Below are 11776 nucleotides of genomic sequence, written 5' to 3' on the forward strand. Positions count from 1 at the left end.
GGTGGCAGCATCATGATGTGAAGTGTTAAAACATTTCTAATTAACTGACGTTGTGTAAATCTGTTTTCACTTTGACGTAAATAGTTTTTCTTTTTGGTGAATCTGTGTCCAGGTCGGTCACTAAACTGATCACGATTCAAAGTTGAGAAGCGATAAAACATCAAATGTAAAGTTCCACCGTTTACTGAAGCTACCGGTGAAGGCGACATCGACTCGTTAACATGTTGGAGATGATAAATGAGGTGAGACTCACTCTTCTGTGGCGGAGCTGGACTGTCCTCCAGGAATCATGCCCTGCCACAGCTGCAGACAAACAGCAGCACATCCACAGATCAGCATCAGAACCTTCAACCAGGTCAAACACAGAACAAACGGTGCGTTCCTGCTACCTGTGCGTTGCCGGGGAAGCTGGCCCGTACGATGCCCGGCAGCAGCTTGCTGTGGATGGCCGTGGCCGACACGATCTGGGCCGAGGACATGGACGAGATGCTCTGCAGCGCCTTCTCCTTCGCATTCTGGTCCTGCAGCATCATCAGAGAGTCATTCAGACGAGAAGCACCACAAACAACAATCACAATCATCTGGACCAACGGGATCTAAAGTCCACGAGGCTCTGACTGGTTCTCCTTGTTTCCATCAGACTGGAGCCTTTTCACAACCCCAAAGAAAACAGCTTTTAAGTTTAAGTTAAGACTTAAGTTTTTAATCTACTGCTTTTTTATTCTGTCCTTTTATTTTGTTAAATTACAGATTATTACTCGTCAAATTATTATTAATTCCAGCACAAAACTGTAATAAGTAAGTAGTAAGTAGTAACATCAACCATCAGTATTTTTATAATTGGTAATTAATTTTAAAATATTTTTTTATCACCTCTAAATTTAAAATTACAGTTAATTTATCTGAATCATCAAAAATATTATTTTACAGATATTTGCGGTGATTTGAAAAGGATCAATTAAATATAACATTTAGTAAAATCAAAGAAAAAGTTTTTTAATTAACACGCTGACAGTAAAATTAAACTGTAAATAATCAAATATCTGCATCATTAATTCATATAAATGTGCTCTTTTACAATGTGCGACGATAAAATTCTAATATTTTACATTATTTAAATCAATTTTACAGATACTTGCTGGAATTTTAAAGAAAAATTATGAAGGACTCGAAAAATGTAGATTTTTAATTCTAATTTTAGAGCTTCTGGCTGTTTTATTTAATTACAGATAATATCAATTAAAATCACAGGAATTATGTAGTTTTTAAAATGTTTAACAATATTTAGTTATTTTACAATGTGGGACCGTAAAATCATACTAATTTTTATTAGAATTAAATCAGCATATTATTTTACAAAAACAATCATTTTTTCATCTAGTTGCTGTTATTTGAGAGAATAATGTGTATTTTAAGGGTTGAAAAGTGGAAAATAATAATTATTCACATGGTTATTTTACAGAGTTTCCTTCTTTCAGATAAAATTTAATGAAATCACAGAAATAATTTACATGTTTGTCTTATTAACAGTAAATGTTTGACCACAAAAATGACTCAATATTTAGTGCATTTAAATTAGCCAGAAAATATGATTAATACAGCAGATATTTGTCTTGTTTACACCAAAATTGTGAAAATTAATTAAGATATTTTCTTTCTTTTTAAAAAATGATTGAAAATATCTTACAAAATAAAAAAAAAAACATGAAAAAAAATATTTATTTACATGTTGACTGTAGAAAAAAAAAACAAGCAAAAATGTAAATAATGTCCAAAAATCTGTATTTAAAAAAAAAACACAGGACTGTAGAATTTCACCGTTTGCTCCCTAAAGTCGTCTAAAAACAATATTTTACTGTTAACTGCTGATATTTTACAGTCATTTTCTGTTTTTTAACCTGTTTTGCTGCCAGATTTTTACACGTTTCTTTGCTTATTTCTCCTCTCTCAGCGTAGAACTTGAACTAAACGCTTAGAATTAAACGTAAAAGCTAAAAGTAAAAGGCAGGATTTGTTTGCATGCTTGAAAAAAAACCTAAAAAAGAATCACTTCAGTTTTTGTCCAGATCAAAGTAAAATGATTAAACTATAGATAAATACAGATGGACTAATTTAATTTGTGTGTTTTGTTTTTTAGCTGCAGTCCAAATGAGGAGCAAAGACATCAGCTCACTTCCAGTTCCAGTCTTTATCCGTCCTCCTCACACCTGCCGGCTCGCTGAGGATTAAACGCTCCGGCCTCTAATTATCAGACGGATCTGATCAGCGTCTAAATCCTCTGTTTGGCCTGAAACCCGGCTCTGGGTGGCTCTGCTTTGGTCTGGTTCGGCTCAGAGGACGCAGCGGCGACAGATTTACTGTAAACTCCGAGGCCCGTCCAGTGAAAGTGAATTAGAGGCTCGGCGCTGGCTGCAGACGCACTAATTGGCAGCTTCACTCCACTTAATTGGCGCTGAGCGAAATCTCTCCTCCTCTGGGAGCTAACGACGTTACGGGAGGTACCGGGATGTTCAACACCAGCAGCCGTAGGGGTCGGTGAGATCCCGGACCTGGACTCGACCCTGCAGACCGACCAGAACGTTCTGAAACTACAACAGGTCACAGATTTACAGTGTGAGCTGTTAAAAACGCCCCGACAGCAGCTTTAAATCGTGTTTTTTGGGACTAAAAATGCACTTTTTTGATTTTATTTTCTTTTACTGCTCCTCATTTAGTTTAATTTACTAATTACGCCTTTAACAATTTGTTCTTTTACAACATGTTTGCTTTTATTCATAGAAAAATTCTGTATATTAAGGATTGAGAAACGGTTAATTATTTAATTTACAGATAATATAGAGTAAAATCACAGGAATAATGTTGTTGTTTTTTTTTTAAATGCTGAATAACATTTTGTCTCTATGATGTGTGACCACAAAATCATTCTCTAGTTTATTTATAATTAAATCAGCACATGATTTATTTATTTTTAGTTATTTTTTACATGTATTTGCTGTTATTTGAGAGAAAAAAAATTGAATATTAAGGATTGAAAAGTGGAAAATAATAATTATTTTACAGTTTTCTCTTTTTTATTAAATTACAGATAATTTCTAGTAAAATCAACAATAAAAACAGACCAAAAAAAAAATATTTAAAACTACACTTTTACTGTATTTGAATCAGCGAAAAAAACATCTTTTTTCAGATATTTGCTGCTATTTTCCCTGTAGTCACAGTTTTTAATTATTTTTTAAAAGTAAATCCCAGTTTTTCTTTTTACATATTTTGCTTGTAGATTTTATTTTATTATTATTTTTTTTTTTTCAGTGTAAAACTTTAAATGTTCCCTGACAGGCAACAAAACAGAAGTCAGGATTTATTTATGCTAGTCGGCTCGATAGACACCTGAAGAGACGTTTGAATATTCTTTCTGCACCGTGTTCGGAGGAGATCAAACTCCAGCGTAAACACTTCTTGAGGATTTTGTTCTGTTCTCATTTAGCAGCAGTTAAAGCTGCAACTCAACGGAACCAGGAAGTCTGAACGGACCAATGAGGACGCTGGAAGCCCGCCTCAAATACAAACATAAAGAACATCCGCCCACGTTTACATCAGGATTATTTTCAGTCCCTCAAAAACTCTGCGTCGGTGGTTTTTTTTGTGGAATTCGTTTAAATTGAAGACACAGTTAAGCAAGAATGTCAAACATTCGCCTATTTCAGCGTCTCCAATGTGAGAATTTGCTGCTTTTTCTCTGTTTTCTGTCGCTGGAATCAGACAAAAACATTCAATTAGAAAACTTAACCTTGAGCTGCGAGGACGTAAAGTCGTGGATGATTGAAAAAAATAAAAGGGAAAAAAAAACATCCACAGACTCACGATTAAAAAAAACAACCTTCCTATTTATCATTCTGAGTTTATTTAATATGTAAAATAAAAGAGGAGAAAAACTAAAAGCTGTCTCTGAACATAACAGTTCAGTCTTTAGTTACTAATGTGGTTTAATTGATTTTTATTTTTGCTGCTTTTCTAAATCAGAAACGTGTTTCTGAGCTTCAGCATCGACTCGAACCAACCGTCCGTCGCCTTCCAGCTCCGATCGGGAAACAAGCGGCGCTTTGTTGCTCTACATGAAGTTAATTACGAGCAACAGCGAGGAGGAGGAGGAGGAGGAGAGAGAAGAGAGGGAGGACGAGGGAGATTAATAGAGCGACGGCAGGGAGGAGGAGGAGGAGGTGAGGAGCTCATGAATGGACGTATGGACGAGGAGGAGGAGGAGGTGAGGAGCTCATGAATGGACGAGGAGGAGGAGGAGGAGGAGGAGGAGGAGCCCAGAGCCTCCACAGGCCTGATTAGCCGCCAGGGATACAGGAGTCGGTGTGACAGGCATCCGGCAGAACGCAGCAACAAGCTAACGCTGGTTTCACACCGTGGCTGGAGAGCAGGAACTAAAACTGTTGCTGCTTCTACACAAGAGCTAAAAAAAAAAAAGACTCTGGAGTCCAAAACCTGCAGCTGAGTTTGAAAGGGATGCTGTCGTTTTTAAAAATCACACCATTGATCAGAGGTAGAAACCGTACATACATAAAAAATGGTGGAATTCTCAAATTTCCGACAGTCCTTGAACTACTCATCTGTGACATGTTGGAAAAATGAACCAAATCTGAGCTTAAAAGTTGTGATATTTCATTTATGTTCCATTTAAAAAAATAAATCTAAAAAATCACCAAAAATTAACAGTTTGGTCCAAATGGATTCTGTAAAAAAATAAAAAATTCTGTGCTGCCCGGCCGAACTGAGAAGCCACGAGTGACTCCATTGCGACCAACAGTCAAGTGGCAAAAATTCAGTTTTCAGCTAAACTGCAGGCAGTGTTTGCACAGAGCAGAGGAGAGGAGCTTTTTTTTAAATTATTATTATTATTTTTGGACTTCTGACATTTTCAGTGTCATAAAAACTTTACCAAAATTACACCATTGATCAGAGGTAGAAACTGTAAATACATAAAAAATGGTTGAATTCTCAAGTTTCCGACAATCCTTGAACTACTCATCTGTGACATGCAGCTCTGTAAAAACAGTCATATTTCATCGACACGTTTCAATCAAAAATTCGCCTAAAATTAACAGTTTGGTCCAAACAGATTCTATAAAAAAATAAAAATTCTGTGTTTCCCGGCCGAACTGAGAAGTCATGAGTGACTCAGCTGTGACCAACAGTGACGCCACAAAAATTCAGTTTTCATCTGGACTGCAGGCAGTGTTTACACAGCGCAGGGAAGACAAGCGTGAAAACAAATTAAAAAATAAAGCTAAAATTATAGCATTTATCATCCTCAAAACCGTAAAACTAAATTATTATTCAGTGTTATCGCAGTCGTTGGACAACTCGACTGTAACGTGAAGTTATTTCGGGAAAAATGAACCAAGACGAAGCTGAAAATTCTGACTTACTCATTTTAAAAATGGGCAAAATAAACTGCAGAGGAGAGAGTCGGTTAAAAAAAACAACTAATATTTCTGAGCTCCTCAACTGAGAAGCTCAGTCTGACTTTGCTGTGACCATCACGTGACATAAAACATGACGGACTCTTTGGCTGAACTGCAGGCAGTGTTTCCACAGAGAGGAGACAAGTCACGGATGTAAACTGTGAATTATTTATAACATGTGGAGCCAAAATCAGTTTCCCAGTGTGAAAAAAATAAAAAATAAATTAAAAAAAATAATATTGTACATGCTGATTTCATTAAAAAAAAAAAAAAATAAAGAAATTTAACTTCAGGTTTTTTTTTTTTAATTTTATTTGTGTTATTCTAACTGACAGCAGACATCTGAGTTCTCCCTCCTTCTTCATGTTGCAGTGAAAAATTAAACTACAGTGAAAAAAAGGAGCAAAAAGAAAAAACAAAAAGCCCAGAAGCTACTCGCAGGGTTCATTACTGTTAATTGAAAAACTGTTCAATTGTTTTGTTTCTTATCATCAAAACAGGCTGCAAAAAATATATATAGTAAAATTTCCTTAAACAGTTTGTATAATGAACTTTATCGTGCTTGTAACTGGAGTATTTTTGATTTTTTTGGTGATATTTGTGTGTTAAAAAGACTGTTTTTGCATTTTTCTAAACCTGCCCGGCTGTCCTGCAGGTGGCGCTCTCTCAGCCTGTTCACAGCGCTCGGAGCTAATCCTGTTTACTCCCGACAAACCGACGGCGTTTTAAAAACAACGAGCAACGGAGGGTTTGTTTCACCGCCGCTTACCTTTAGTTTGGACTGAAACTCCCTGGATTTCCTTCTGGCCAAGACCTGGATGTGACTCGATACCTGGAGGAGGAGGAGGAGGAGGAGGAGGAGGAGGAGAGGAGAGGAGAGGAGAGGAGAGGAGAGGAGAGGAGGGCAGGAGGAGGAGGAAAAGGGGGTTGGAGGGTAGAACAGAGAGGAGGAAGGACCAAACAGAGAGTTGCCATGGTTATGAAAGGCCTGTTGCCACACTGGAAGGGCGAACACACACTCAGTCCTCCCCTGACAACAGTGAATAGATCCATCTATGCACATCTTTTGAGAGCAAAAAGACACCTGGGAACACCAACCAGCCTCTGACAGATTTACTCTCTGCTGCTGCTGCTGCTGCGTTATGTTCTGTCAGAAATAAAATAAAAACCCTCAGCACACCGTCGGGCAGAGCGTGTTTCCACCTGCACAATATTGTTTTTATGTGTTTATTCAGCTGCTTAACTCGACGCACGATGAAAATACATCAACTTATAATTCAGCAGAATGGGATTTAACTGCTGTGGTTTTTTTGGTATTTAATGATCTGATCTGTAACGAACGATGATGTCGTTTCTGCAGCAGAACCTCCTGAATGATGGAAGGTCAGGATGAGACGTTTATGGTTAAATAATAATACAATAATCATTTACCTGTGGCTGACGGCTCACCTGTATAATTTATCATTCTGGGTGATCAATGAGCTCATCTCTGGAGTCACTCGTGTGGATCCTGCTGCAGGTGTTTAACGGACTCAGAGGAGATCATCCTGAACATCTGGAAGCAACAAACTAAACTTGGTCTCCGTTAACTAAAGGCACCGACGGTGTGTTTAGCTCTCTGTGACGTTTAAGGACCGATGGCTGTTACGTTCATCTGGTGGTGCTTTCACTTGCTACCGGACGCCGTAGTTGACGTTCAGCGAATGAACTCGACCAGGAAATAAACACTCCGGCTCGTACTTCTTTAAACCAATCGCAGTCGTCGTGGGCGGAGCTAAGAGAAGGATAACGCTTTGATGATGATAACAACAACAACAACAACAATAACAAAGCTAGCAGGTCTGCTGTACTGTACGATGTTAATCGTCGGCAAAACTTGAAATTTTCAGCCTGCAGGTTGTTGTTTCTCCCAGTGGAGGGATTTAGAAAAGACAGATAACAGAAGGTTTATACGTCCGGTGAGTCAGACCAATGAGAGTTCAAGACATCCTGATGGACAAAACTCCAAAACAACCACAACAGGGATGTCCTATAAAGTTTTTCTCCCATTTAATATTTAACATGTGCCTGTACCAGATACTATATCCGTAGATACCACACACTTCAAGTACCGTAAATTCCAGACTATGAGCGCACCTGAATATAAGCTCCACCCACTAACTTTAAACAGAAAACCAGGTGTGTACATATACAGGCTGCACTCGTCTATAAGCTGCAGGTGTCCACGTTGAGATATTTATACAGGAAGATGATTTAACTTTTAATTAAATACGTACCGCTAACATACACAAATGCTTTTTTTCCAAACAGTTCCTGTAACACGGCTGGTTAAGGAAATAAAACTCCAGCAGCTACCAGGAAAAGTCCCTGATGGCTATCTTCATCTTCCTCCTGCACTAAAACCACTGAAGTCGTCTTCTTCAGTGTCTCCAGGAGCTGAACAGCCTCAGAATCACTTCATCACTTCCTCAGTCTGTCTGTCGTCGTCGCTCTCAGCGTCACTTTGGTCTCGAGGCAAATTCGCAAAACTTGTAAAAATCCATAAATCAGCCACATCAGTGTTCAAAGCGTGTGAAAAAAGTAGCGGCTTACAGTCCGGAATTTACGGTAATTGTAGTTTCCTTGCAGTACCTGGTTGTTCCACCAGGTGGCGCCTCTCACTGTTTAACACTGTAGAGCTGAGTTTAGCAGCAACAGGACCATGACAGAGACTCTGAGGAGGTTCATGACCTCCCACCAGAGTCAGCAGGTTACTGAGGAGGAACATCTTTAAAGATTAGCCCTGAATTGTCTTCTCGTTTTACAACACGTGTGACAGCGGATGTAAACAAGGGGTCGGCTTCGGTCCACGTTCATACTGATTGGCTAAAACAAATTCCTTATTCGGAAACGATCCAGACAATTGAGATCACATGGGGACAAAAAAAGCTTCCTAAATCTCTCAATAAAGTTTTAGTTTCGCTATTAAAGGAGGCACCACGACCAAGACTCCTGTGACGCTTCATGACGTCTGGCTAGCTACCTTCCATCCCATCGGCGCCTGAAACAACCACTTTAGCAGGTTGTTTAAACAAAGAACAGAGTTAGCCGTTTAGCCTCTAAAATGGCAGAATTCACCATAAATTCACCACAACGGAACCAGGAAGTCTGAACGCACCAATGAGGACGTCGGAACGGCGCCTTAAGCATAAAGAACATCCGCCCACGTTTATATCAGAATTGTTTTCAGTCCCTAAAAATTCAAAAACTCTGCGTCGGTGTTTTCGTGGAATTTGTTGAAATCGAAGACGCAGTTCAGGAAGAACGTCACATATTTGCTCATTTCAGCATCTCAAACGTGAAATCCCATTTTAGCAGGTTGTTGCTGGTTTAAACAAAGACCAGAATTAGCCTTCTGCCATTAGCGATTAATTAAAAAAGCCAAAAATGACTGGAATTGGGACCAGGTTTTATTTCTCGTGTGTTTTATTCCTGATTCTAATTTATTATATAACTGTGTTTGTGACCAATGAAAGCCCTCGAATCCTTGAGGTCGATGCAAAGGCGACACGCTCCAGCGAGGAGCAACAGGTTGGGTTTAATATAATTCACCTTCTTTATTTGTCTTGACTCCTAAATATGGAAACGGTGAATCTATAGATGAAACGTGCAGCTTTGAATTTCCTTTTCGTGGCTGTGGTTGGCACCGTTTCCCTCCTCGTCGCTCTGTTTAACCCGTCGTGCACCGACACCGCCGTAGACGGCCGGATGTAAAGGCCGGTCGCTGCCGTTACCTGTTTCCTCGTCCGCGTCTTCCCCGTCCGGAGCTTGATGTATCTGGCTATCAGCTCGTTCCGACCTGGAGGCAAAAGACACGAAGCGCACTCGTTAAACATGACACATGCCTTTTTCTTTTTTTCCCCTTTCTTTCTCTACAACACACTCACTCTCACACACGCTCATGTTAAACCCCAGAAATCATATGACCCTGACAAACAACTTAGCGGCTGATTTAGAGCTGTTGACCCAGCGACCCGGTGACGTGCAGCTTCACATAGAAGCGCTGTAATCACCGATACCCCCGTTGAGCCCAACACACACACACACACACACACACACACACACACACACACACACACACACACACACACCAACACACACACACGCCGCGGCCCTGAATACACATGACCCAACAATACAGGCATTCATGCGGACCGGCCGTCCCCTGATTAAAGGAACCAGCAGGCCAGCTGTACCCATGCTTACGAGCGTGCACGTACGGGGGCGTGCACGCTCGCACACACACACACACATGCGCGCGTCCAATGCTGAATAATTCACCCCATTGAATAGGCAGCACAGCAGACTCAGCATGACCTGGCCGGTATAGATTAGCGAGGCGGAGAGAAAAGGAGCAGCAGAAAAAATAAAGTTTACGTCCAGAGAAGTTTTTAGCTCATGAACGCGCTGAAGCCACGTTTTCAGGTGATCGTCGAGGAAATGTGAAGCATTAAAATGTTGTGAGAAAAATAAAACAACGTTCGGATATTTAGCTTTCTTCACCGTTCATGGAAGACTTTTTTATTTAGTTTTTAATTAAGACCTAGCATGTGGCTAACGAAGCTCGCGTGGTTTATCTCGTCGAGGACATTTTTAGCCGGATGACGAACTCCTCTGTTTGGTTCTGCAGCTTAATTATGTTGACAATGTAGCCACATATAAACCTGCGACCAGAAGGGGGCGCTGTGGGAGACGCGGCTGTAATAAACAGAGTAGAAGAAGAACAAACAGCGGCTAAAAAAGTCAAAGAAGAAGAAAATACATAAACATACTCGGCTAAAAATCCTCAGGAATTATATTTAATCTGTTTTTTTTTACATGACATCAAACATATTTCAGGAGATAAAAACAACAGAATCAATATCAGTTATCGGAAATCAAGAACATTGATCAGTGATATTTATGTAAATACTGGAAAAAGTGCAGAAGGACTCCAGAATTAAAGAATAAAATGTCACATAATCAATATGTTTTTAGGGTCAATGCTAATTATTAGTAATTAATAAAAACAATAACAAATATATGCAGAAAAAAATATTATAGCTGGAGTTTTTTTGTTTTTATTTAAAATGCTGGATCCAATCAATAACCAGAGAAGAAGCGAAAGCAGATTGATTGTTGATTATTTTCCCAATTAACTGATTTTAAACAATAAAATGGTGAATAAATGTCGTTCAGCGTCATCGAGGAAGAAAATAAACCAGAAAATATTCACACTTAAAAACTAAAATGACAGATTTTAGACTCTTATTTTGTAAAGCGATCAATAAACAAGTTTATTAAGAGATAAAATGGTTAAAAATTTTAATTTTAATTGAATAAAATTGATTAAAAAAACAGAACAGAAAATGAATAAAGTGACTTTAGAGAATAATTAAAACCTCTAAAAAGACAAAATATTAATAGAATATAAAAGATAAAGATACAAGGACATAGAAATAAAAGAGATTGATTTAATAGTTGACTAATTAATCAGTCGATTGGCTAATTGATCAGGTATGTGAGCTCAAATGTGCTTCCATCTCTAAAGAAACTCTTTTTCTTTTAAAAAAAAAAATAAAACAAATATGTGACATAAAGCAAAACTGAAGAAGTTTATTTTTTCTTATTTTGAACTTTTTCACACATTCAGTCTTAAATTTAACGTCGCAGCTCATCGAGGTGTGAAAGCCTCATTTAGGAGAACACAAACGATGCATAACGAGGACAACAGAAAAATAACAAATCAGTTAAATAATAAGAAACGTGAATCAGAGCATTTCAATGTTAGAAACAAGCTGAAGGAGGAGCAGCTGGCAGTCACACAGGATGAAATTAAAAACCTTTTCTAGACTCTAAACCCGACCAGGAGTTCAGGATAAATAAAAGCAGCCGGAGCGTGCTGGACATTCGCTGGACATTCGGTGGGATGGTTGTTGTTTTAGAGGCGACTCTGGTTCGGTTTCTCTTCTGGCTCGTCTCCGCCGCAGCCGAGTGGAAAACCAAAGTCAGGCCAGCTGGCCAACCGATGGTCAAGATCAGCACAAAGCCAAACCTCTACACACTCCCCAAATGGCTCGCAACAATAGCCCTAACTAACTAGCAGATGGCGTGCGTGCACGTGCGGGGGGGAGGGGGGGCGTGCACGTGCGCGCGTCCCGGGCGGCCGCTGCGATAGGCGGCTTACTCTGATAAAATCTGCAGCTCCCCGTGCAGGTGTTTCCCTCCGAGCAGTCGACTGGCCACGACGACGACGACGTGCACGAGCACACACACACACACACACA

General features: G+C 39.4%; 1 pseudogene; it reads right to left on the minus strand.

The window, feature by feature from the left end:
• Window positions 1-11776, minus strand: part of LOC103368673 (transcriptional enhancer factor TEF-1-like) — a 75464-nt pseudogene that overhangs the window by 22480 nt on the left and 41208 nt on the right.

This window comes from Stegastes partitus, unplaced genomic scaffold (genome assembly GCF_000690725.1).
Source record: "Stegastes partitus isolate 25-593 unplaced genomic scaffold, Stegastes_partitus-1.0.2 Scaffold1187, whole genome shotgun sequence".
NCBI lineage: Eukaryota > Metazoa > Chordata > Actinopteri > Pomacentridae > Stegastes > Stegastes partitus.